The sequence below is a fragment of the Ammospiza nelsoni genome, chromosome 4, assembly GCF_027579445.1.
Source record: "Ammospiza nelsoni isolate bAmmNel1 chromosome 4, bAmmNel1.pri, whole genome shotgun sequence".
Lineage (NCBI taxonomy): Eukaryota > Metazoa > Chordata > Aves > Passeriformes > Passerellidae > Ammospiza > Ammospiza nelsoni.
The window spans coordinates 38363925-38391181 of NC_080636.1; positions in this window are offsets into that span (position 1 = coordinate 38363925).

A 27257-nucleotide genomic window follows, 5' to 3' on the forward strand; every position below is an offset into this window, starting at 1 on the left:
ACAATCCCAGTGTTGTACAGCTTCTTTCTTCACTTTTCCGATGCTGCCGCTCTCTCCGGCTCCCGGAGCCGAAGATGCGGCTTCTTCGCGCAAAGACGATTGTACCGCTCACAGTGCTCTCTTAGCGCGGCTTCTGCCGAAAGACGCCCGGGAGCGGCGCTTAGCCTTGGGAGAGCATCGTCCCTTCGTATTTAGCGTCTTTTGTGGTCTACATCCTAGCAGAAAGCTTTTCCACTCTGTCTGGCAAGGAAAACCTGCGGGAGCACAGAAAACATCTCCCATCGTCTTCTGGACGTTGCACGGAGGTCTGCCAAGTGTTTGGCATGAAGGAAAGAAAAGCTGTCCAAAACAGCTTCTTATCGAATATTCATGTGATTGGAAATGTCAGGAGAATGGTAAGGTACTGTTTTCTATCAGTTGGCAAGTTGAGCACGCAATCCCAGTGTTGTACAGCTTCTTTCTTCACCTTTCCCATGCTGCCGCTCTCTCCGGCTCCCGGAGCCGAAGAAGTGGCTTCTTCGCGCAAAGACGATTGTACCGCTCACAGTGCTCTCTTAGCGCGGCTTCTGCCGAAAGAAGCCCGGGAGCGGCGCTTAGCTCCGGAGAGCATCGTCCCTTCGTCTTTAGCGTCTTTTGTGGTCTACATCCTAGCAGAAAGCTTTTCCACTCTGTCTGGCAAGGAAACTCTGCGGGACCACAGAAAACATCTCCCATCATGTTCTGGACGTTGCACGGAGGTCTGCCAAGTGTTTGCATGAAGAAAAGAAAAGTTGTCCAAAATAACTTCCTATCGAATGTTCATGTGATTGGAAAAGTCAGGAGAATGGTAAGGTACTGTTTTCTATCAGTTGGCAATTTGAGCACACAATCCCAGTGTTGTACAGCTTCCTTCTTCACCTTTCCGATGCTGCCGCTCTCTCCGGCTCCCTGAGCCCAAGAAGCAACTTCTTCGCGCAAAGACGATTGTACCGCTCACAGTGCTCTCTTAGCGCGGCTTCTGCCGAAAGAAGCCCGGGAGCGGCGCTTAGCTCCGGAGAGCATCGTCCCTTCGTCTTTAGCGTCTTTTGTGGTCTACATCCTAGCAGAAAGCTTTTCCACTCTGTCTGGCAAGGAAAACCTGCGGGAGCACAGAAAACATCTCCCATCGTGTTCTGGACGTTGCACGGAGGTCTGCCATGTGTTTGGCATAAAGAAAGGAAAAGCTGTCCAAAACAGCTTCTTATCGAATATTCATGTGATTAGAAAAGTCAGGAGAATGGTAAGGTACTGTTTTCTATCAGTTGGCCAGTTGAGCACACAATCCCAGTGTTGTACAACTTCCTTCTTCACCTTTCCGATGCTGCCGCTCTCTCCGGCTTCCGGAGCCAAAGAACCGGCTACTTCGCGCAAAGACGATTGTACCGCTCACAGTGCTCTCTTAGCGCAGCTTCTGCCGAAAGACGCCCGGGAGCGGGGCTTAGCTCCGGAGAGCATCGTCCCTTCGTCTTTAGCGTCTTTTGTGGTCTACATCCTAGCAGAAAGCTTTTCCACTCTGTCTGGCAAGGAAAACCTGCGGGAGCACAGGAAACATCTCCCATCGTGTTCTGGACGTTGCACGGAGGTCTGCCAAGTGTTTGGCATAAAGAAAAGAAAAGCTGTGCAAAACAGCTTCTTATCGAATATTCATGTGATTGGAAAAGTCAGGAGAATGGTAAGGTACAGTTTTCTATCAGTTGGCAAGTTGAGCACGCAATCCCAGTGTTGTACAGCTTCTTTCTTCACCTTTCCCATGCTGCCGCTCTCTCCGGCTCCCGGAGCCGAAGAAGCAGCTTCTTCGCGCAAAGACGATTGTACCGCTCACAGTGCTCTCTTAGCGCGGCTTCTGCCGAAAGAAGCCCGGAAGCGGCGCTTAGCTCCGGAGAGCATCGTCCCTTCGTCTTTAGTGTCTTTTGTGGTCTACATCCTAGCAGAAATCTTTTCCACTCTGTCTGGCAAGGAAAATCTGCGGGAGCACAGAAACCATCTCCCATCTTGTTCTGGACGTTGCACGGAGGTCTGCCATGTTTTTGGCATAAAGAAAAGAAAAGCTGTCCAAAACTGCTTCTTATCGAATATTCATGTAATTAGAAAAGTCAGGAGAATGGTAAGGTACTGTTTTCTATCAGTTGGCAAGTTGAGCACACAATCCCAGTGTTGTACAGCTTCTTTCTTCACCTTTCCCATGCTGCCGCTCTCTCCGGCTCCGGGAGCCAAGAAGCGGCTTCTTCGCGCAAAGACGATTGTACCGCTCACAGTGCTCTCTTAGCGCGGCTTCTGCCGAAAGACGCCCGGTAGCGGCGCATACCTCTGGAGAGCATCGTCCTTTCGTCTTTAGCGTCTTTTGTGGTCTACATCCTAGTAGAAAGTTTTTCCACTCTGTCTGGCAAGGAAAACCTGCTGGAGCACAGAAAACATCTCCCATCGTGTTCTGGACGTTGCACGGAGGTCTGCCAAGTGTTTGTCATAAAGATAGGAAAAGCTGTCCAAAACAGCTTCTTATCGAATATTCATGTGATTAGAAAAGTCAGGAGAATGGTAAGGTGCTGTTTTCTGTCTGTTGGCAAGCTGCGCACACAATCCCAGTGTTGTACAGCGTCCTTCTTCACCTTTCCGATGCTGCCGCTCTCTCCGGCTCTTGGAGCCCAAGAAGCGGCTTCTTCGCGCAAAGACGATTGTACCGCTCACAGTGCTCTCTTAGCCCGGCTTCTGCCGAACGAAGCCCGGGAGCGGCGCTTAGCTCCGGAGAGCAGCGTCCCTTCGTCTTTAGCGTCTTTTGTAGTCTACATTTTAGCAGATAGCGTTTCCACTCTGTCTGGCAAGGAAAACCTGCGGGAGAACAGAAAACATCTCCCATCGTGTTCTAGACATTGCACGGATGTCTGCCAAGTGTATCCATGAAGAAAAGAAAAGTTGTCCAAAATAACTTCCTATGGAATGTTCATGTGATTGGAAAAGTCAGGAGAATGGTAAGGTACTGGTTTCTGTCAGTTGGCAAGTTGAGCACACAATCCCAGTGTAGTACAGCTTCCTTCTTCACCTTTCCCATGCTGCCGCTCTCTCCGGCTCCCGGAGCCGAAGATGCGGCTTCTTCGCGCAAAGACGATTGTACCGCTCACAGTGCTCTCTTAGCGCGGCTTCTGCCGAAAGACGCCCGGGAGCGGCGCTTAGCCTCGGGAGAGCATCGTCCCTTCGTATTTAGCGTCTTTTGTGGTCTACATCCTAGCAGAAAGCTTTTCCACTCTGTCTGGCAAGGAAAACATGCGGGAGCACAGAAACCATCACCCATCGTGTTCTGGACGTTGCACGGATGTCAGCCATGTGTTTGGCATAAAGAGAAGGAAAGCTGTCCAAAACAGCTTCTTATAGAGTATTCATGTGATTGGAAAATCAGGAGAATGGTAAGGTACTGTTTACTATCAGTTGGCAAGTTGAGCACACAATCCCAGTGCTGTACAGCTTCCTTCTTCACCTTTCCGATGCTGCCGCTCTCTCCGGCTCCCGGAGCCCAAGAAGCGGCTTCTTCGCGCAAAGACGATTGTACCGCTCACAGTGCTCTCTTAGCGCGGCTTCTGCCGAAAGAAGCCCGGGAGCGGCGCTTAGCTCCGGAGAGCATCGTCCCTTCGTCTTTAGCGTCTTTTGTGGTCTACATTTTAGCAGATAGCTTTTCCACTCTGTCTGGCAAGGAAAACCTGCGGGACCACAGAAAACATCTCCCATCGTGTTCTGGACATTGCACGGAGGTCTGCCAAGTGTTTGCATGAAGAAAACAAAAGTTGTCCAAAATAACTTCCTATCGAATGTTCATGTGATTGGAAAAGTCAGGAGAATGGTAAGGTACTGTTTTCTATCAGTTGGCAATTTGAGCACACAATCCCAGTGTTGTACAGCTTCCTTCTTCACCTTTCCGATGCTGCCGCTCTCTCCGGCTCCCTGAGCCCAAGAAGCGGCTTCTTCGCGCAAAGACGATTGTACCGCTCACAGTGCTCTCTTAGCGCGGCTTCTTCCGAAAGAAGCCCGGGAGCGGCGCTTAGCTCCGGAGAGCATCGTCCCTTAGTCTTTAGCGTCTTTTGTGGTCCACATCCTGGCAGAAAGCTTTTCCACTCTGTCTGGCAAGGAATCCTGCGGGAGCACAGAAACCATCTCCCATCGTGTTCTGGACGTTGCACGGAGGTCTGCCATGTGTTTGGCATAAAGAAAAGAAAAGCTGTCCAAAACAGCTTCTTATCGAATATTCATGTGATTAGAAAAGTCAGGAGAATGGTAAGGTACTGTTTTCTATCATTTGGCAAGTTGAGCACACAATCCCAGTGTTGTACAGCTTCTTTCTTCACTTTCCCATGCTGCCGCTCCCTCCGGCTCCCTGGGCCCAAGATGCGCCTTCTTCGCGCAAAGACGATTGTACCGCTCACAGTGCTCTCTTAGCGCGGCTTCTGCCGAAAGACGCCCGGGAGCGGCGCTTAGCTCCGGAGAGCATCGTCCCTTCGTCTTTAGCGTCTTTTGTGGTCTACATTTTAGCAGAAAGCTTTTCCAGTCTGTTTGGCAAGGAAAACCTGCGGGAGCACAGAAAACATTTCCCATCGTGTTCTGGACAATGCACGGAGTTCTGCCATGTGTTTGGCATAAAGAAAAGAAAAGCTGTCCAAAACAGCTTCTTATCGAATATTCATGTGATTAGAAAAGTCAGGAGAATGGTAAGGTACTGTTTTCTATCAGTTGGCAAGTTGAGCACACAATCCCAGTGTTGTACAGCTTCTTTCTTCACTTTTCCGATGCTGCCGCTCTCTCCGGCTCCCTGAGCCCAAGAAGCGGCTTCTTCGCGCAAAGACGATTGTACCGCTCACAGTGCTCTCTTAGCGCGGCTTCTGCCGAAAGACGCCCGGGAGCGGCGCTTAGCTCCGGAGAGCATTGCGCCTTCGTCTTTAGCGTCTTTTGTGGTCTACATCCTGGCAGAAAGCTTTTCCACTCTGTCTGGCAAGGAAAACCTGCGGGAGCACAGAAAACATCTCCCATCGTGTTCTGGACGTTGCACGGAGGTCTGCCATGTGTTTGGCATAAAGAAAAGAAAAGCTGTCCAAAAGAGCTTCTTATCGAATATTCATGTGATTAGAAAAGTCAGGAGAATGGTAAGGTACTGTTTTCTATCAGTTGGCAAGTTGAGCACACAATCCCAGTGTAGTACAGCTTCCTTCTTCACCTTTCCCATGCTGCCGCTCTCTCCGGCTCCCGGAGCCGAAGATGCGGCTTCTTCGCGCAAAGACGATTGTACCGCTCACAGTGCTCTCTTAGGGCGGCTTCTGCCGAAAGAAGCCCGGGAGCGGCGCTTAGCTCCGGAGAGCATCGTACCTTAGTCTTTAGCGTCTTTTGTGGTCCACATCCTGGCAGAAAGCTTTTCCATTCTGTCCGGCAAGGAAAACATGCGGGAGCACAGAAACCATCTCCCATCGTGTTCTGGACGTTGCACGGAGGTCTGCCAAGTGTTTGGCATAAAGAAAAGAAAAGCTGTCCAAAACAGCTTCTTATCGAATATTCATGTGATTAGAAAAGTCAGGAGAATGGTAAGGTACTGTTTTCTATCAGTTGGCAAGTTGAGCACACAATCCCAGTGTTGTACAACTTCCTTCTTCACCTTTCCCATGCTGCCGCTCTCTCCGGCTGCCTGAACCGAAGATGCGGCTTCTTCGCGCAAAGACGATTGTACCGCTCACAGTGCTCTCTTAGCGCGGCTTCTGCCGAAAGACGCCCGGGAGCGGCGCTTAGCTCCGGAGAGCATCGTCGCTTCGTCTTTAGCGTCTTTTGTGGTCTACATCCTAGCAGAAAGCTTTTCCACTCTGTCTGGCAAGGAAAACCTGCGGGAGCACAGGAAACATCTCCCATCGTGTTCTGGATATTGCACGGAGGTCTGCCAAGTGTTTGCATGAAGAAATTAATAGTTGTTCAAAAGAAATTCCTATCGAATATTCTTGTGATTGGAAAATTCAGGAAAGTGGTAAGGTAATGTTTTCTATCAGTTGGCAAGCTGCGCACATAATTCCAGTGTTGTACAGCTTCCTTCTTCACCTTTCCCATGCTGCCGCTCTCTCCGGCTCCCGGAGCCCAAGAAGCGGCTTCTTCGCGCAAAGACGATTGTACCGCTCACAGTGCTCTCTTAGCGCGGCTTCTGCCGAAAGAAGCCCGGGAGCGGCGCTTAGCTCCGGAGAGCATCGTCCCTTCGTCTTTAGCGTCTTTTGTGGTCTACATTTTAGCAGATAGCTTTTCCACTCTGTCTGGCAAGGAAAACCTGCGGGACCACAGAAAACATCTCCCATCGTGTTCTGGACGTTGCACGGAGGTCTGCCAAGTGTTTGCATGAAGAAAACAAAAGTTGTCCAAAATAACTTCCTATCGAATGTTCATGTGATTGGAAAAGTCAGGAGAATGGTAAGGTACTGTTTTCTATCAGTTGGCAAGTTGAGCACACAATCCCAGTGTAGTACAGCTTCCTTCTTCACCTTTCCGATGCTGCCGCTCTCTCCGGCTCCCTGAGCCCGAGAAGCGGCTTCTTCGCGCAAAGACGATTGTACCGCTCACAGTGCTCTCTTAGCGTGGCTTCTGCCGAAAGAAGCCCGGGAGCGGCGCTTAGCTCCGGAGAGCATCGTCCCTTCGTCTTTAGCGTCTTTTGTGGTCTACATTTTAGCAGATAGCTTTTCCACTCTGTCTGGCAAGGAAAACCTGCGGGAGCACAGAAACCATCTCCCATCGTGTTCTGGACGTTGCACGGAGGTCTGCCATATGTTTGGCATAAAGAAAAGAAAAGCTGTCCAAAAGAGCTTCTTATCGAATATTCATGTGATTAGAAAAGTCAGGAGAATGGTAAGGTACTGTTTTCTATCAGTTGGCAAGTTGAGCACACAATCCCAGTGTTGTACAGCTTCTTTCTTCACTTTTCCGATGCTGCCGCTCTCTCCGGCTCCCGGAGCCGAAGATGCGGCTTCTTCGCGCAAAGACGATTGTACCGCTCACAGTGCTCTCTTAGCGCGGCTTCTGCCGAAAGACGCCCGGGAGCGGCGCTTAGCCTTGGGAGAGCATCGTCCCTTCGTATTTAGCGTCTTTTGTGGTCTACATCCTAGCAGAAAGCTTTTCCACTCTGTCTGGCAAGGAAAACCTGCGGGAGCACAGGAAACATCTCCCATTGTGTTCTGGACATTGCACGGAGGTCTGCCAAGTGTTTGGCATAAAGAAAAGAAAAGCTGTCCAAAACAGCTTCTTATCGAATATTCATGTGATTGGAAATGTCAGGAGAATGGTAAGGTACTGTTTTCTATCAGTTGGCAAGTTGAGCACGCAATCCCAGTGTTGTACAGCTTCTTTCTTGACCTTTCCCATGCTGCCGCTCTCTCCGGCTCCCGGAGCCGAAGAAGCGGCTTCTTCGCGCAAAGACGATTGTACCGCTCACAGTGCTCTCTTAGCGCGGCTTCTGCCGAAAGAAGCCCGGGAGCGGCGCTTAGCTCCGGAGAGCATCGTCCCTTCGTCTTTAGCGTCTTTTGTGGTCTACATCCTAGCAGAAAGCTTTTCCACTCTGTCTGGCAAGGAAAACCTGCGGGAGCACAGAAAACATCTCCCATCGTATTCTGGACGTTGCACGGAGGTCTGCCATGTGTTTGGCATAAAGAAAAGAAAAGCTGTCCAAAAGAGCTTCTTATCGAATATTCATGTGATTAGAAAAGTCAGGAGAATGGTAAGGTACTGTTTTCTATCAGTTGGCAAGTTGAGCACACAATCCCAGTGTTGTACAGTTTCTTTCTTCACTTTTCCGATGCTGCCGCTCTCTCCGGCTCCCTGGGCCGAACAAGCGGCTTCTTCGCGCAAAGACGATTGTACCGCTCACAGTGCTCTCTTAGCGCGGCTTCTGCCGAAAGAAGCCCGGGAAGCGGCGCTTAGCTCCGGAGAGTATCGTAACTTCGTCTTTAGCGTCTTTTATAGTCTACATTTTAGCAGATAGCTTTTCCACTCTGTCTGGCAAGGAAAACCTGCGGGACCACAGAAAACATCTCCCATCGTGTTCTGGACGTTGCACGGAGGTCTGCCAAGTGTTTGCATGAAGAAAACAAAAGTTGTCCAAAATAATTTCCTATCGAATGTTCATGTGATTGGAAAAGTCAGGAGAATGGTAAGGTACTGTTTTCTATCAGTTGGCAAGTTGAGCACACAATCCCAGTGTAGTACAGCTTACTTCTTCACCTTTCCCATGCTGCCGCTCTCTCCGGCTCCCTGAGCCCAAGAAGCGGCTTCTTCGCGCAAAGACGATTGTACCGCTCACAGTGCTCTCTTAGCGCGGCTTCTGCCGAAAGAAGCCCGGGAGCGGCGCTTAGCTCCGGAGAGCATCGTCCCTTCGTCTTTAGCGTCTTTTGTGGTCTACATTTTAGCAGATAGCTTTTCCACTCTGTCTGGCAAGGAAAACCTGCGGGACCACAGAAAACATCTCCCATCGTGTTCTGGACGTTGCACGGAGGTCTGCCATGTGTTTGGCATAAAGAAAAGAAAAGCTGTCCAAAACAGCTTCTTATCGAATATTCATGTGATTAGAAAAGTCAGGAGAATGGTAAGGTACTGTTTTCTATCAGTTGGCAAGTTGAGCACACAATCCCAGTGTTGTACAGCTTCTTTCTTCACTTTTCCGATGCTGCCGCTCTCTCCGGCTCCCTGAGCCCAAGAAGCGGCTTCTTCGCGCAAAGACGATTGTACCGCTCACAGTGCTCTCTTAGCGCGGCTTCTGCCGAAAGAAGCCCGGGAGCGGCGCTTAGCTCCGGAGAGCATCGTCCCTTCGTCTTTAGCGTCTTTTGTGGTCTACATCCTAGCTGAAAGCTTTTCCAGTCTGTCTGGCAAGGAAAACCTGCGGGAGCACAGAAAACATCTCCCATCGTATTCTGGACGTTGCACGGAGGTCTGCCATGTGTTTGGCATAAAGAAAAGAAAAGCTGTCCAAAACAGCTTCTTATCGAATATTCATGTGATTGGAAAAGTCAGGAGAATGGTAAGGTACTGTTTTCTATCAGTTGGCAAGTTGAGCACACAATCCCAGTGTTGTACAGTTTCTCTCTTCACTTTTCCGATGCTGCCGCTCTCTCCGGCTCCCTGGGCCGAACAAGCGGCTTCTTCGCGCAAAGACGATTGTACCGCTCACAGTGCTCTCTTAGCGCGGCTTCTGCCGAAAGAAGCCCGGGAGCGGCGCTTAGCTCCGGAGAGCATCGTACCTTCGTCTTTAGCGTCTTTTATAGTCTATATTTAGCAGATTGCTTTTCCACTCTGTCTGGCAAGGAAAACATGCGGGAGCACAGGAAACATCTCCCATCGCGTTCTGGACATTGCACGGGGATCTGCCAAGTGTTTGCATGAAGAAATTAATAGTTGTCCAAAATAAATTCCTATCGAATATTCTTGTGATTGGAAAAGTCAGGAAAGTGCTAAGGTAATGTTTTCTATCAGTTGGCAAGCTGCGCACACAATCCCAGTGTTGTACAGCTTCCTTCTTCACCTTTCCGATGCTGCCGCTCTCTCCGGCTCCCGGAGCCCAAGAAGCGGCTTCTTCGCGCCAAGACGATTGTACCGCTCACAGTGCTCTCTTAGCGCGGCTTCTGCCGAAAGAAGCCCGGGAGCGGCGCTTAGGTCCGGAGAGCATCGTCCCTTCGTCTTTAGCGTCTTTTGTGGTCTACATTTTAGCAGATAGCTTTTCCACTCTGTCTGGCAAGGAAAACCTGCGGGACCACAGAAAACATCTCCCATCGTGTTCTGGACGTTGCACAGAGGTCTGCCAAGTGTTTGCATGAAGAAAAGAAAAGTTGTCCAAAATAACTTCCTATCGAATGTTCATGTGATTGGAAAAGTCAGGAGAATGGTAAGGTACTGTTTTCTATCAGTTGGCAATTTGAGCACACAATCCCAGTGTTGTACAGCTTCCTTCTTCACCTTTCCGATGCTGCCGCTCTCTCCGGCTCCTGGAGCCGAAGAAGCGGCTTCTTCGCGCAAAGACGATTGTACCTCTCACAGTGCTCTCTTAGCGCGGCTTCTGCCGAAAGAAGCCCGGGAGCGGCGCTTAGCTCTGGAGAGCATCGTCCCTTCGTCCTTAGCGTCTTTTGTGGTCTACATCCTGGCAAAAAGCTTTTCCACTCTGTCTGGCAAGGAAAACCTGCGGGAGCAGAGAAAACATCTCCCATCGTGTTCTGGACGTTGCAAAGAGGTCTGCCATGTGTTTGGCATAAAGAAAAGAAAAGCTGTCCAAAAGAGCTTCTTATCGAATATTCATGTGATTAGAAAAGTCAGGAGAATGGTAAGGTACTGTTTTCTATCAGTTGGCAAGTTGAGCACACAATCCCAGTGTAGTACAGCTTCCTTCTTCACCTTTCCCATGCTGCCGCTCTCTCCGGCTCCCGGAGCCGAAGATGCGGCTTCTTCGCGCAAAGACGATTGTACCGCTCACAGTGCTCTCTTAGGGCGGCTTCTGCCGAAAGAAGCCCGGGAGCGGCGCTTAGCTCCGGAGAGCATCGTACCTTAGTCTTTAGCGTCTTTTGTGGTCCACATCCTGGCAGAAAGCTTTTCCATTCTGTCCGGCAAGGAAAACATGCGGGAGCACAGAAACCATCTCCCATCGTGTTCTGGACGTTGCACGGAGGTCTGCCAAGTGTTTGGCATAAAGAAAAGAAAAGCTGTCCAAAACAGCTTCTTATCGAATATTCATGTGATTAGAAAAGTCAGGAGAATGGTAAGGTACTGTTTTCTATCAGTTGGCAAGTTGAGCACACAATCCCAGTGTTGTACAACTTCCTTCTTCACCTTTCCCATGCTGCCGCTCTCTCCGGCTGCCTGAACCGAAGATGCGGCTTCTTCGCGCAAAGACGATTGTACCGCTCACAGTGCTCTCTTAGCGCGGCTTCTGCCGAAAGACGCCCGGGAGCGGCGCTTAGCTCCGGAGAGCATCGTCGCTTCGTCTTTAGCGTCTTTTGTGGTCTACATCCTAGCAGAAAGCTTTTCCACTCTGTCTGGCAAGGAAAACCTGCGGGAGCACAGGAAACATCTCCCATCGTGTTCTGGATATTGCACGGAGGTCTGCCAAGTGTTTGCATGAAGAAATTAATAGTTGTTCAAAAGAAATTCCTATCGAATATTCTTGTGATTGGAAAATTCAGGAAAGTGGTAAGGTAATGTTTTCTATCAGTTGGCAAGCTGCGCACATAATTCCAGTGTTGTACAGCTTCCTTCTTCACCTTTCCCATGCTGCCGCTCTCTCCGGCTCCCGGAGCCCAAGAAGCGGCTTCTTCGCGCAAAGACGATTGTACCGCTCACAGTGCTCTCTTAGCGCGGCTTCTGCCGAAAGAAGCCCGGGAGCGGCGCTTAGCTCCGGAGAGCATCGTCCCTTCGTCTTTAGCGTCTTTTGTGGTCTACATTTTAGCAGATAGCTTTTCCACTCTGTCTGGCAAGGAAAACCTGCGGGACCACAGAAAACATCTCCCATCGTGTTCTGGACGTTGCACGGAGGTCTGCCAAGTGTTTGCATGAAGAAAACAAAAGTTGTCCAAAATAACTTCCTATCGAATGTTCATGTGATTGGAAAAGTCAGGAGAATGGTAAGGTACTGTTTTCTATCAGTTGGCAAGTTGAGCACACAATCCCAGTGTAGTACAGCTTCCTTCTTCACCTTTCCGATGCTGCCGCTCTCTCCGGCTCCCTGAGCCCGAGAAGCGGCTTCTTCGCGCAAAGACGATTGTACCGCTCACAGTGCTCTCTTAGCGTGGCTTCTGCCGAAAGAAGCCCGGGAGCGGCGCTTAGCTCCGGAGAGCATCGTCCCTTCGTCTTTAGCGTCTTTTGTGGTCTACATTTTAGCAGATAGCTTTTCCACTCTGTCTGGCAAGGAAAACCTGCGGGAGCACAGAAACCATCTCCCATCGTGTTCTGGACGTTGCACGGAGGTCTGCCATATGTTTGGCATAAAGAAAAGAAAAGCTGTCCAAAAGAGCTTCTTATCGAATATTCATGTGATTAGAAAAGTCAGGAGAATGGTAAGGTACTGTTTTCTATCAGTTGGCAAGTTGAGCACACAATCCCAGTGTTGTACAGCTTCTTTCTTCACTTTTCCGATGCTGCCGCTCTCTCCGGCTCCCGGAGCCGAAGATGCGGCTTCTTCGCGCAAAGACGATTGTACCGCTCACAGTGCTCTCTTAGCGCGGCTTCTGCCGAAAGACGCCCGGGAGCGGCGCTTAGCCTTGGGAGAGCATCGTCCCTTCGTATTTAGCGTCTTTTGTGGTCTACATCCTAGCAGAAAGCTTTTCCACTCTGTCTGGCAAGGAAAACCTGCGGGAGCACAGGAAACATCTCCCATTGTGTTCTGGACATTGCACGGAGGTCTGCCAAGTGTTTGGCATAAAGAAAAGAAAAGCTGTCCAAAACAGCTTCTTATCGAATATTCATGTGATTGGAAATGTCAGGAGAATGGTAAGGTACTGTTTTCTATCAGTTGGCAAGTTGAGCACGCAATCCCAGTGTTGTACAGCTTCTTTCTTCACCTTTCCCATGCTGCCGCTCTCTCCGGCTCCCGGAGCCGAAGAAGCGGCTTCTTCGCGCAAAGACGATTGTACCGCTCACAGTGCTCTCTTAGCGCGGCTTCTGCCGAAAGAAGCCCGGGAGCGGCGCTTAGCTCCGGAGAGCATCGTCCCTTCGTCTTTAGCGTCTTTTGTGGTCTACATCCTAGCAGAAAGCTTTTCCACTCTGTCTGGCAAGGAAAACCTGCGGGAGCACAGAAAACATCTCCCATCGTATTCTGGACGTTGCACGGAGGTCTGCCATGTGTTTGGCATAAAGAAAAGAAAAGCTGTCCAAAAGAGCTTCTTATCGAATATTCATGTGATTAGAAAAGTCAGGAGAATGGTAAGGTACTGTTTTCTATCAGTTGGCAAGTTGAGCACACAATCCCAGTGTTGTACAGTTTCTTTCTTCACTTTTCCGATGCTGCCGCTCTCTCCGGCTCCCTGGGCCGAACAAGCGGCTTCTTCGCGCAAAGACGATTGTACCGCTCACAGTGCTCTCTTAGCGCGGCTTCTGCCGAAAGAAGCCCGGGAAGCGGCGCTTAGCTCCGGAGAGTATCGTACCTTCGTCTTTAGCGTCTTTTATAGTCTACATTTTAGCAGATAGCTTTTCCACTCTGTCTGGCAAGGAAAACCTGCGGGACCACAGAAAACATCTCCCATCGTGTTCTGGACGTTGCACGGAGGTCTGCCAAGTGTTTGCATGAAGAAAACAAAAGTTGTCCAAAATAATTTCCTATCGAATGTTCATGTGATTGGAAAAGTCAGGAGAATGGTAAGGTACTGTTTTCTATCAGTTGGCAAGTTGAGCACACAATCCCAGTGTAGTACAGCTTACTTCTTCACCTTTCCCATGCTGCCGCTATCTCCGGCTCCCTGAGCCCAAGAAGCGGCTTCTTCGCGCAAAGACGATTGTACCGCTCACAGTGCTCTCTTAGCGCGGCTTCTGCCGAAAGAAGCCCGGGAGCGGCGCTTAGCTCCGGAGAGCATCGTCCCTTCGTCTTTAGCGTCTTTTGTGGTCTACATTTTAGCAGATAGCTTTTCCACTCTGTCTGGCAAGGAAAACCTGCGGGACCACAGAAAACATCTCCCATCGTGTTCTGGACGTTGCACGGAGGTCTGCCATGTGTTTGGCATAAAGAAAAGAAAAGCTGTCCAAAACAGCTTCTTATCGAATATTCATGTGATTAGAAAAGTCAGGAGAATGGTAAGGTACTGTTTTCTATCAGTTGGCAAGTTGAGCACACAATCCCAGTGTTGTACAGCTTCTTTCTTCACTTTTCCGATGCTGCCGCTCTCTCCGGCTCCCTGAGCCCAAGAAGCGGCTTCTTCGCGCAAAGACGATTGTACCGCTCACAGTGCTCTCTTAGCGCGGCTTCTGCCGAAAGAAGCCCGGGAGCGGCGCTTAGCTCCGGAGAGCATCGTCCCTTCGTCTTTAGCGTCTTTTGTGGTCTACATCCTAGCTGAAAGCTTTTCCAGTCTGTCTGGCAAGGAAAACCTGCGGGAGCACAGAAAACATCTCCCATCGTATTCTGGACGTTGCACGGAGGTCTGCCATGTGTTTGGCATAAAGAAAAGAAAAGCTGTCCAAAACAGCTTCTTATCGAATATTCATGTGATTGGAAAAGTCAGGAGAATGGTAAGGTACTGTTTTCTATCAGTTGGCAAGTTGAGCACACAATCCCAGTGTTGTACAGTTTCTCTCTTCACTTTTCCGATGCTGCCGCTCTCTCCGGCTCCCTGGGCCGAACAAGCGGCTTCTTCGCGCAAAGACGATTGTACCGCTCACAGTGCTCTCTTAGCGCGGCTTCTGCCGAAAGAAGCCCGGGAGCGGCGCTTAGCTCCGGAGAGCATCGTACCTTCGTCTTTAGCGTCTTTTATAGTCTATATTTAGCAGATAGCTTTTCCACTCTGTCTGGCAAGGAAAACATGCGGGAGCACAGGAAACATCTCCCATCGCGTTCTGGACATTGCACGGGGATCTGCCAAGTGTTTGCATGAAGAAATTAATAGTTGTCCAAAATAAATTCCTATCGAATATTCTTGTGATTGGAAAAGTCAGGAAAGTGCTAAGGTAATGTTTTCTATCAGTTGGCAAGCTGCGCACACAATCCCAGTGTTGTACAGCTTCCTTCTTCACCTTTCCGATGCTGCCGCTCTCTCCGGCTCCCTGAGCCCAAGAAGCGGCTTCTTCGCGCCAAGACGATTGTACCGCTCACAGTGCTCTCTTAGCGCGGCTTCTGCCGAAAGAAGCCCGGGAGCGGCGCTTAGGTCCGGAGAGCATCGTCCCTTCGTCTTTAGCGTCTTTTGTGGTCTACATTTTAGCAGATAGCTTTTCCACTCTGTCTGGCAAGGAAAACCTGCGGGACCACAGAAAACATCTCCCATCGTGTTCTGGACGTTGCACAGAGGTCTGCCAAGTGTTTGCATGAAGAAAAGAAAAGTTGTCCAAAATAACTTCCTATCGAATGTTCATGTGATTGGAAAAGTCAGGAGAATGGTAAGGTACTGTTTTCTATCAGTTGGCAATTTGAGCACACAATCCCAGTGTTGTACAGCTTCCTTCTTCACCTTTCCGATGCTGCCGCTCTCTCCGGCTCCTGGAGCCGAAGAAGCGGCTTCTTCGCGCAAAGACGATTGTACCTCTCACAGTGCTCTCTTAGCGCGGCTTCTGCCGAAAGAAGCCCGGGAGCGGCGCTTAGCTCTGGAGAGCATCGTCCCTTCGTCCTTAGCGTCTTTTGTGGTCTACATCCTGGCAAAAAGCTTTTCCACTCTGTCTGGCAAGGAAAACCTGCGGGAGCACAGAAAACATCTCCCATCGTGTTCTGGACGTTGCAAAGAGGTCTGCCATGTGTTTGGCATAAAGAAAAGAAAAGCTGTCCAAACAGCTTCTTATCGAATATTCATGTGATTAGAAAAGTCAGGAGAATGGTAAGGTACTGTTTTCTATCAGTTGGCAAGTTGAGCACACAATCCCAGTGTTGTACAGCTTCTTTCTTCACTTTTCCGATGCTGCCGCTCTCTCCGGCTCCCTGAGCCCAAGAAGCGGCTTCTTCGCGCAAAGACGATTGTACCGCTCACAGTGCTCTCTTAGCGCGGCTTCTGCCGAAAGAAGCCCGGGAGCGGCGCTTAGCTCCGGAGAGCATCGTCCCTTCATCTTTAGCGTCATTTGTGGTCTACATCCTAGCAGAAAGCTTTTCCACTCTGTCTGGCAAGGAAAACCTGCGGGAGCACAGGAAACATCTCCCATTGTGTTCTGGACGTTGCACGGAGGTCTGCCAAGTGTTTGGCATAAAGAAAAGAAAAGCTGTCCAAAACACCTTCTTATCGAATATTCATGTGATTGGAAAAGTCAGGAGAATGGTAAGGTACTGTTTTCTATCAGTTGGCAAGTTGAGCACACAGTCCCAGTGCTGTACAGCTTCTTTCTTCACCTTTCCCATGCTGCCGCTCTCTCCGGCTCCCGGAGCCGAAGATGCGGCTTCTTCGCGCAAAGACGATTGTACCGCTCACAGTGCTCTCTTAGCGCGGCTTCTGCCGAAAGAAGCCCGGGAGCGGCGCTTAGCTCCGGAGAGCATCTTCCCTTCGTCTTTAGCGTCTTTTGTGGTCTACATCCTAGCAGAAAGCTTTTCCAGTCTGTCTGGCAAGGAAAACCTGCGGGAGCACAGAAAACATCTCCCATCGTGTTCTGGACGTTGCACGGAGGTCTGCCATGTGTTTGGCATAAAGAAAAGAAAAGCTGTCCAAAAGAGCTTCTTATCGAATATTCATGTGATTAGAAAAGTCAGGAGAATGGTAAGGTACTGTTTTCTATCAGTTGGCAAGTTGAGCACACAATCCCAGTGTAGTACAGCTTCCTTCTTCACCTTTCCCATGCTGCCGCTCTCTCCGGCTCCCGGAGCCGAAGATGCGGCTTCTTCGCGCAAAGACGATTGTACCGCTCACAGTGCTCTCTTAGCGCGGCTTCTGCCGAAAGAAGCCCGGGAGCGGCGCTTAGCTCCGGAGAGCATCGTCCCTTCGTCTTTAGCGTCTTTTGTGGTCCACATCCTGGCAGAAAGCTTTTCCATTCTGTCCGGCAAGGAAAACATGCGGGAGCACAGAAACCATCTCCCATCGTGTTCTGGATATTGCACGGAGGTCTGCCAAGTGTTTGCATGAAGAAATTAATAGTTGTTCAAAAGAAATTCCTATCGAATATTCTTGTGATTGGAAAATTCAGGAAAGTGGTAAGGTAATGTTTTCTATCAGTTGGCAAGCTGCGCACACAATCCCAGTGTTGTACAGTTTCCTTCTTCACCTTTCCCATGCTGCCGCTCTCTCCGGCTCCCGGAGCCCAAGAAGCGGCTTCTTTGCGCAAAGACGATTGTACCGCTCACAGTGCTCTCTTAGCGCGGCTTCTGCCGAAAGAAGCACGGGAGCGGCGCTTAGCTCCGGAGAGCATCGTCCCTTCGTCTTTAGCGTCTTTTGTGGTCTACATTTTAGCAGATAGCTTTTCCACTCTGTCTGGCAAGGAAAACCTGCGGGACCACAGAAAACATCTCCCATCGTGTTCTGGACGTTGCACGGAGGTCTGCCAAGTGTTTGCATGAAGAAAACAAAAGTTGTCCAAAATAACTTCCTATCGAATGTTCATGTGATTGGAAAAGTCAGGAGAATGGTAAGGTACTGTTTTCTATCAGTTGGCAAGTTGAGCACACAATCAGAGTGTAGTACAGCTTCCTTCTTCACCTTTCCGATGCTGCCGCTCTCTCCGGCTCCCTGAGCCCGAGAAGCGGCTTCTTCGCGCAAAGACGATTGTACCGCTCACAGTGCTCTCTTAGCGCGGCTTCTGCCGAAAGAAGCCCGGGAGCGGCGCTTAGCTCCGGAGAGCATCGTCCCTTCGTCTTTAGCGTCTTTTGTGGTCTACATCCTAGCAGAAAGCTTTTCCACTCTGTCTGGCAAGGAAAACCTGCGGGAGCACAGAAAACATCTCCCATCGTATTCTGGACGTTGCACGGAGTTCTGCAATGTGTTTGGCATAAAGAAAAGAAAAGCTGTCCAAAACAGCTTCTTATCGAATATTCATGTGATTAGAAAAGTCAGGAGAATGGTAAGGTACTGTTTTTCTATTAGTTGGCAAGTTGAGCACACAATCCCAGTGTTGTACAGTTTCTTTCTTCACTTTTCCGATGCTGCCGCTCTCTCCGGCTCCCTGGGCCGAACAAGCGGCTTCTTCGCGCAAAGACGATTGTACCGCTCACAGTGCTCTCTTAGCGCGGCTTCTGCCGAAAGAAGTCCGGGAGCGGCGCTTAGCTCCGGAGAGCATCGTACCTTAGTCTTTAGCGTCTTTTGTAATCTACATTTTAGCAGATAGCTTTTCCACTCTGTCTGGCAAGGAAAACCTGCGGGACCACAGAAAACATCTCCCATCGTGTTCTGGACGTTGCACGGAGGTCTGCCAAGTGTTTGCATGAAGAAAACAAAAGTTGTCCAAAATAATTTCCTATCGAATGTTCATGTGATTGGAAATGTCAGGAGAATGGTAAGGTACTGTTTTCTATCAGTTGGCAAGTTGAGCACACAATCCCAGTGTAGTACAGCTTCCTTCTTCACCTTTCCGATGCTGCCGCTCTCTCCGGCTCCCGGAGGCGAAGAAGCGGCTTCTTCGCGCAAAGACGATTGTACCGCTCACAGAGCTCTCTTAGCGCGGCTTCTGCCGAAAGAAGCCCGAGAGCGGCGCTTAGCTCCGGAGAGCATCGTCCCTTCGTCTTTAGCGTCTTTTGTGGTCTACATTTTAGCAGATAGCTTTTCCACTCTGTCTGGCAAGGAAAACCTGCGGGACCACAGAAAACATCTCCCATCGTGTTCTGGACGTTGCACGGAGGTCTGCCATGTGTTTGGCATAAAGAAAAGAAAAGCTGTCCAAAAGAGCTTTTTATCGAATATTCATGTGATTAGAAAAGTCAGGAGAATGGTAAGGTACTGTTTTCTATCAGTTGGCAAGTTGAGCACACAATCCCAGTGTTGTACAGCTTCTTTCTTCACTTTTCCGATGCTGCCGCTCTCTCCGGCTCCCTGAGCCCAAGAAGCGGCTTCTTCGCGCAAAGACGATTGTACCGCTCACAGTGCTCTCTTAGCGCGGCTTCTGCCGAAAGAAACCCGGGAGCGGCGCTTAGCTCCGGAGAGCATCGTCCCTTCGTCTTTAGCGTCTTTTGTGGTCTACATCCTAGCAGAAAGCTTTTCCAGTCTGTCTGGCAAGGAAAACCTGCGGGACCACAGAAAACATCTCCCATTGTGTTTTGGACGTTGCACGGAGGTCTGCCAAGTGTTTGGCATAAAGAAAAGAAAAGCTGTCCAAAACAGCTTCTTATCGAATATTCATGTGATTGGAAATGTCAGGAGAATGGTAAGGTACTGTTTTCTATCAGTTGGCAAGTTGAGCACGCAATCCCAGTGTTGTACAGCTTCTTTCTTCACCTTTCCGATGCTGCCGCTCTCTCCGGCTCCCGGAGCCCAAGAAGCGGCTTCTTCGCGCAAAGACGATTGTACCGCTCACAGTGCTCTCTTAGCGCGGCTTCTGCCGAAAGAAGCCCGGGAGCGGCGCTTAGCTCCGGAGAGCATCGTCCCTTCGTCTTTAGTGTCTTTTGTGGTCTACATCCTAGCAGAAAGCTTTTCCACTCTGTCTGGCAAGGAAAACCTGCGGGAGCACAGAAAACATCTCCCATCGTGTTCTGGACGTTGCACGGAGGTCTGCCATGTGTTTGGCATAAAGAAAAGAAAAGCTGTCCAAAACAGCTTCTTATCGAATATTCATGTGATTAGAAAAGTCAGGAGAATGGTAAGGTACTGTTTTCTATCAGTTGGCAAGTTGAGCACACAATCCCAGTGTTGTACAGTTTCTTTCTTCACTTTTCCGATGCTGCCGCTCTCTCCGGCTCCCTGGGCCGAACAAGCGGCTTCTTCGCGCAAAGACGATTGTACCGCTCACAGTGCTCTCTTAGCGCGGCTTCTGCCGAAAGAAGCCCGGGAGCGTCGCTTAGCTCCGGAGAGCATCGTCCCTTCGTCTTTAGCGTCTTTTGTGGTCTACATCCTAGCAGAAAGCTTTTCCACTCTGTCTGGCAAGGAAAACCTGCGGGAGCACAGAAAACATCTCCCATCGTATTCTGGACGTTGCACGGAGGTCTGCCATGTGTTTGGCATAAAGAAAAGAAAAGCTGTCCAAAACAGCTTCTTATCGAATATTCATGTGATTAGAAAAGTCAGGAGAATGGTAAGGTACTGTTTTCTATCAGTTGGCAAGTTGAGCACACAATCCCAGTGTTGTACAGTTTCTTTCTTCACTTTTCCGATGCTGCCGCTCTCTCCGGCTCCCTGGGCCGAACAAGCGGCTTCTTCGCGCAAAGACGATTGTACCGCTCACAGTGCTCTCTTAGCGCGGCTTCTGCCGAAAGAAGCCCGGGAGCGGCGCTTAGCTCCGGAGAGCATCGTACCTTCGTCTTTAGCGTATTTTATAGTCTACATTTTAGCAGATAGCTTTTCCACTCTGTCTGGCAAGGAAAACATGCGGGAGCACAGGAAACATCTCCCATCGCGTTCTGGACATTGCACGGGGATTTGCCAAGTGTTTGCATGAAGAAATTAATAGTTGTCCAAAATAAATTCCTATCGAATATTCTTGTGATTGGAAAAGTCAGGAAAGTGCTAAGGTAATGTTTTCTATCAGTTGGCAAGCTGCGCACACAATCCCAGTGTTGTACAGCTTCCTTCTTCACCTTTCCCATGCTGCCGCTCTCTCCGGCTCCCTTAGCCCAAGAAGCGGCTTCTTCGCGCAAAGACGATTGTACCGCTCACAGTGCTCTCTTAGCGCGGCTTCTGCCGAAAGAAGCCCGGGAGCGGCGCTTAGCTCCGGAGAGCATCGTCCCTTCGTCTTTAGCGTCTTTTGTGGTCTACATTTTAGCAGATAGCTTTTCCACTCTGTCTGGCAAGGAAAACCTGCGGGACCACAGAAAACATCTCCCATCGTGTTCTGGACGTTGCACGGAGGTCTGCCAAATGTTTGCATGAAGAAAACAAAAGTTGTCCAAAATAACTTCCTATCGAATGTTCATGTGATTGGAAAAGTCAGGAGAATGGTAAGGTACTGTTTTCTATCAGTTGGCAATTTGAGCACACAATCCCAGTGTTGTTCAGCTTCCTTCTTCACCTTTCCGATGCTGCCGCTCTCTCCGGCTCCTGGAGCCGAAGAAGCGGCTTCTTCGCGCAAAGACGATTGTACCGCTCACAGTGCTCTCTTAGCGCGGCTTCTGCCGAAAGAAGCCCGGGAGCGGCGCTTAGCTCTGGAGAGCATCGTCCCTTCGTCTTTAGCGTCTTTTGTGGTCTACATCCTGGCAAAAAGCTTTTCCACTCTGTCTGGCAAGGAAAACCTGCGGGAGCACAGAAACCATCTCCCATCGTGTTCTGGATGTTGCACGGAGGTCTGCCATGTGTTTGGCATAAAGAAAAGAAAAGCTGTCCAAAACAGCTTCTTATCGAATATTCATGTGATTAGAAAAGTCAGGAGAATGGTAAGGTACTGTTTTCTATCAGTTGGCAAGTTGAGCACACAATCCCAGTGTTGTACAGCTTCTTTCTTCACTTTTCCGATGCTGCCGCTCTCTCCGGCTCCCTGAGCCCAAGAAGCGGCTTCTTCGCGCAAAGACGATTGTACCGCTCACAGCGCTCTCTTAGCGCGGCTTCTGCCGAAAGAAGCCCGGGAGTGGCGCTTAGCTCCGGAGAGCATCGTCCCTGCATCTTTAGCGTCTTTTGTGGTCTACATCCTAGCAGAAAGCTTTTCCACTCTGTCTGGCAAGGAAAACCTGCGGGAGCACAGGAAACATCTCCCATTGTGTTCTGGACGTTGCACGGAGGTCTGCCAAGTGTTTGGCATAAAGAAAAGAAAAGCTGTCCAAAACAGCTTCTTATCGAATATTCATGTGATTGGAAATGTCAGGAGAATGGTAAGGTACTGTTTTCTATCAGTTGGCAAGTTGAGCACGCAATCCCAGTGTTGTACAGCTTCTTTCTTCACCTTTCCCATGCTGCCGCTCTCTCCGGCTCCCGGAGCCCAAGAAGCGGCTTCTTCACGCAAAGACGATTGTACCGCTCACAGTGCTCTCTTAGCGCGGCTTCTGCCGAAAGAAGCCCGGGAGCGGCGCTTAGCTCCGGAGAGCATCGTCCCTTCGTCTTTAGCGTCTTTTGTGGTCTACATCCTAGCTGAAAGCTTTTCCAGTCTGTCTGGCAAGGAAAACCTGCGGGAGCACAGAAAACATCTCCCATCGTGTTCTGGACGTTGCACGGAGGTCTGCCATGTGTTTGGCATAAAGAAAAGAAAAGCTGTCCAAAACAGCTTCTTATCGAATATTCATGTGATTAGAAAAGTCAGGAGAATGGTAAGGTACTGTTTTCTATCAGTTGGCAAGTTGAGCACACAATCCCAGTGTTGTACAGCTTCTTTCTTCACTTTTCCGATGCTGCCGCTCTCTCCGGCTCCCTGAGCCCAAGAAGCGGCTTCTTCGCGCAAAGACGATTGTACCGCTCACAGTGCTCTTATAGCGCGGCTTCTGCCGAAAGACGCCCGGGAGTGGCGCTTAGCTCCGGAGAGCATCGTCCGTTCGTCTTTAGCGTCTTTTGTGGTCTACATCCTAGCAGAAAGCTTTTCCACTCTGTCTGGCAAGGAAAACCTGCGGGAGCACAGAAACCATCTCCCATCGTGTTCTGGACGTTGCACGGAGGTCTGCCATGTGTTTGGCATAAAGAAAAGAAAAGCTGTCCAAAACAGCTTCTTATCGAATATTCATGTGATTAGAAAAGTCAGGAGAATGGTAAGGTACTGTTTTCTATCAGTTGGCAAGTTGAGCACACAATCCCAGTGTAGTACAGCTTCCTTCTTCACCTTTCCCATGCTGCCGCTCTCTCCGTCTCCCGGAGCCGAAGATGCGGCTTCTTCGCGCAAAGACGATTGTACCGCTCACAGTGCTCTCTTAGCGCGGCTTCTGCCGAAAGAAGCCCGGGAGCGGCGCTTAGCTCCGGAGAGCATCGTACCTTAGTCTTTAGCGTCTTTTGTGGTCCACATCCTGGCAGAAAGCTTTTCCATTCTGTCCGGCAAGTAAAACATGCGGGAGCACAGAAAACATCTCCCATCGTGTTCTGGATATTGCACGGAGGTCTGCCAAGTGTTTGCATGAAGAAATTAATAGTTGTTCAAAAGAAATTCCTATCGAATATTCTTGTGATTGGAAAATTCAGGAAAGTGGTAAGGTAATGTTTTCTATCAGTTGGCAAGCTGCGCACACAATCCCAGTGTTGTACAGCTTCCTTCTTCACCTTTCCGATGCTGCCGCTCTCTCCGGCTCCCGGAGCCCAAGAAGCGGCTTCTTCGCGCAAAGACGATTGTACCGCTCACAGTGCTCTCTTAGCACGGCTTCCGCCGAAAGAAGCCCGGGAGCGGCGCTTAGCTCCGGAGAGCATCGTCCCTTCGTCTTTAGCGTCTTTTGTGGTCTACATTTTAGCAGATAGCTTTTCCACTCTGTCTGGCAAGGAAAACCTGCGGGAGCACAGAAAACATCTCCCATCGTGTTCTGGACGTTGCACGGAGGTCTGCCAAGTGTTTGCATGAAGAAAACAAAAGTTGTCCAAAATAACTTCCTATCGAATATTCATGTGATTGGAAAAGTCAGGAGAATGGTAAGGTACTGTTTTCTATCAGTTGGCAATTTGAGCACACAATCCCAGTGTTGTACAGCTTCCTTCTTCACCTTTCCGATGCTGGCGCTCTCTCCGGCTTCCTGAGCCCAAGAAGCGGCTTCTTCGCGCAAAGACGATTGTACCGCTCACAGTGCTCTCTTAGCGCGGCTTCTGCCGAAAGAAGCCCGGGAGCGGCGCTTAGCTCCGGAGAGCATCGTCCCTTCGTCTTTAGCGTCTTTTGTGGTCTACATCCTGGCAGAAAGCTTTTCCACTCTGTCTGGCAAGGAAAACCTGCGGGAGCACAGAAAACATCTCCCATCGTGTTCTGGACGTTGCACGGAGGTCTGCCATGTGTTTGGCATAAAGAAAAGAAAAGCTGTCCAAAACACCTTCTTATCGAATATTCATGTGATTAGAAAAGTCAGGAGAATGGTAAGGTACTGTTTTCTATCAGTTGGCAAGTTGAGCACACAATCCCAGTGTTGTACAGCTTCTTTCTTCACTTTTCTGATGCTGCCGCTCTCTCCGGCTCCCTGAGCCCAAGAAGCGGCTTCTTCGCGCAAAGACGATTGTACCGCTCACAGTGCTCTCTTAGCGCGGCTTCTGCCGAAAGAAGCCCGGGAGCGGCGCTTAGCTCCGGAGAGCATCGTCCCTTCGTCTTTAGCGTCTTTTGTGGTCTACATCCTAGCAGAAAGCTTTTCCACTCTGTCTGGCAAGGAAAACCTGCGGGAGCACAGGAAACATCTCCCATTGTGTTCTGGACGTTGCACGGAGGTCTGCCAAGTGTTTGGCATAAAGAAAAGAAAAGCTGTCCAAAACAGCTTCTTATCGAATATTCATGTGATTGGAAATGTCAGGAGAATGGTAAGGTACTGTTTACTATCAGTTGGCAAGTTGAGCACACAATCCCAGTGTTGTACAACTTCCTTCTTCACCTTTCCCATGCTGCCGCTCTCTCCGGCTGCCTGAACCGAAGATGCGGCTTCTTCGCGCAAAGACGATTGTACCGCTCACAGTGCTCTCTGAGCGCGGCTTCTGCCGAAAGATGCCCGGGAGCGGCGCTTAGCTCCAGAGAGCATCGTCCCTTCGTCTTTAGCGTCTTTTGTGGTCTACATCCTAGCAGAAAGCTTTTCCACTCTGTCTGGCAAGGTAAACCTGCGGGAGCACAGGAAACATCTCCCATCGTGTTCTGGACGTTGCACGGAGGTCTGCCAAGTGTTTGGCATAAAGAAAAGAAAAGCTGTCCAAAACAGTTTCTTATCGAATATTCATGTGATTGGAAAAGTCAGGAGAATGGTAAGGTACTGTTTTCTATCAGTTGGCAAGTTGAGCACGCAATCCCAGTGCTGTACAGCTTCTTTCTTCACCTTTCCCATGCTGCCGCTCTCTCCGGCTCCCGGAGCCGAAGAAGCGGCTTCTTCGCGCAAAGACGATTGTACCGCTCACAGTGCTCTCTTAGCGCCGCTTCTGCCGAAAGAAGCCCGGGAGCGGCGCTTAGCTCCGGAGAGCATCTTCCCTTCGTCTTTAGCGTCTTTTGTGGTCTACATCCTAGCAGAAATCTTTTCCACTCTGTCTGGCAAGGAAAACCTGCGGGAGCACAGAAAACATCTCTCATCGTGTTCTGGACGTTGCACGGAGGTCTGCCATGTGTTTGGCATAAAGAAAAGAAAAGCTGTCCAAAACACCTTCTTATCGAATATTCATGTGATTAGAAAAGTCAGGAGAATGGTAAGGTACTGTTTTGTATCAGTTGGCAAGTTGAGCACACAATCCCAGTGTTGTACAGCTTCTTTCTTCACTTTTCCGATGCTGCCGCTCTCTCCGGCTCCCGGAGCCCAAGAAGCGGCTTCTTCGCGCAAAGACGATTGTACCGGTCACAGTGCTCTCTTAGCGCGGCTTCTGCTGAAAGAAGCCCGGGAGCGGCGCTTAGCTCCGGAGAGAATTGCACCTTCGTCTTTAGCGTCTTTTGTGGTCTACATCCTGGCAGAAAGCTTTTCCACTCTGTCTGGCAAGGAAAACCTGCGGGAGCACAGAAAACATCTCCCATCGTGTTCTGGACGTTGCACGGAGGTCTGCCATGTGTTTGGCATAAAGAAAAGAAAAGCTGTCCAAAAGAGCTTCTTATCGAATATTCATGTGATTAGAAAAGTCAGGAGAATGGTAAGGTACTGTTTTCTATCAGTTGGTAAGTTGAGCACACAATCCCAGTGTTGTACAACTTCCTTCTTCACCTTTCCCATGCTGCCGCTCTCTCCGGCTGCCTGAACCGAAGATGCGGTTTCTTCGCGCAAAGACGATTGTACCGCTCACAGTGCTCTCTTAGCGCGGCTTCTGCCGAAAGAAGCCCGGGAGCGGCGCTTAGCTCCGGAGAGCATCGTCCCTTCGTCTTTAGCGTCTTTTGTGGTCTACATCCTAGCAGAAAGCTTTTCCACTCTGTCTGGCAAGGAAAACCTGCGGGAGCACAGGAAACATCTCCCATCGTGTTCTGGACATTGCACGGAGGTCTGCCAAGTGTTTGCATGAAGAAATTAATAGTTGTTCAAAAGAAATTCCTATCGAATATTCTTGTGATTGGAAAATTCAGGAAAGTGGTAAGGTAATGTTTTCTATCAGTTGGCAAGCTGCGCACACAATCCCAGTGTTGTACAGCTTCCTTCTTCACCTTTCCGATGCTGCCGCTCTCTCCGGCTCCCGGAGCCGAAGATGCGGCTTCTTCGCGCAAAGACGATTGTACCGCTCACAGTGCTCTCTTAGCGCGGCTTCTGCCGAAAGACGCCCGCGAGCGGCGCTTAGCTCCGGAGAGCATCGTCCCTTCGTCTTTAGCGTCTTTTGTGGTCTACATCCTAGCAGAAAGCTTTTCCACTCTGTCTGGCAAGGAAAACCTGCGGGAGCACAGGAAACATCTCCGATTGTGTTCTGGACGTTGCACGGAGGTCTGCCAAGTGTTTGGCATAAAGAAAAGAAAAGCTGCCAAAACAGCTTCTTATCGAATATTCATGTGATTGGAAATGTCAGGAGAATGGTAAGGTACTGTTTTCTATCAGTTGGCAAGTTGAGCACGCAATCCCAGTGTTGTACAGCTTCCTTCTTCACCTTTCCCATGCTGCCGCTCTCTCCGGCTCCCGGAGCCGAAGAAGCGGCTTCTTCGCGCAAAGACGATTGTACCGCTCACAGTGCTCTCTTAGCGCGGCTTCTGCCGAAAGAAGCCCGGGAGCGGCGCTTAGCTCTGGAGAGCATCGTCCCTTCGTCTTTAGCGTCTTTTGTGGTCTACATCCTGGCAGAAATCTTTTCCAGTCTGTCTGGCAAGGAAAACCTGCGGGAGCACAGAAAACAACTCCCATCGTGTTCTGGACGTTGCACGGAGGTCTGCCATGTGTTTGGCATAAAGAAAAGAAAATCTGTCCAAAACACCTTCTTATCGAATATTCATGTGATTAGAAAAGTCAGGAGAATGGTAAGGTACTGTTTTCTATCAGTTGGCAAGTTGAGCACACAATCCCAGTGTTGTACAGCTTCTTTCTTCACTTTTCCGATGCTGCCGCTCTCTCCGGCTCCCTGAGCCCAAGAAGCGGCTTCTTCGCGCAAAGACGATTGTACCGCTCACAGTGCTCTCTTAGCGCGGCTTCTGCCGAAAGACGCCCGGGAGCGGCGCTTAGCTCCGGAGAGCATCGTCCGTTCGTCTTTAGCGTCTTTTGTGGTCTACATACTGGCAGAAAGCTTTTCCACTCTGTCTGGCCGGGAAAACCTGCGGGAGCACAGAAAACATCTCCCATCGTGTTCTGGACGTTGCACGGAGGTCTGCCATGTGTTTGGCATAAAGAAAAGAAAAGCTGTCCAAAACAGCTTCTTATCGAATATTCATGTGATTAGAAAAGTCAGCAGAATGGTAAGGTACTGTTTTGTATCAGTTGGCAAGTTGAGCACACAATCCCAGTGTTGTACAGCTTCCTTCTTCACCTTTCCCATGCTGCCGCTCTCTCCGGCTCC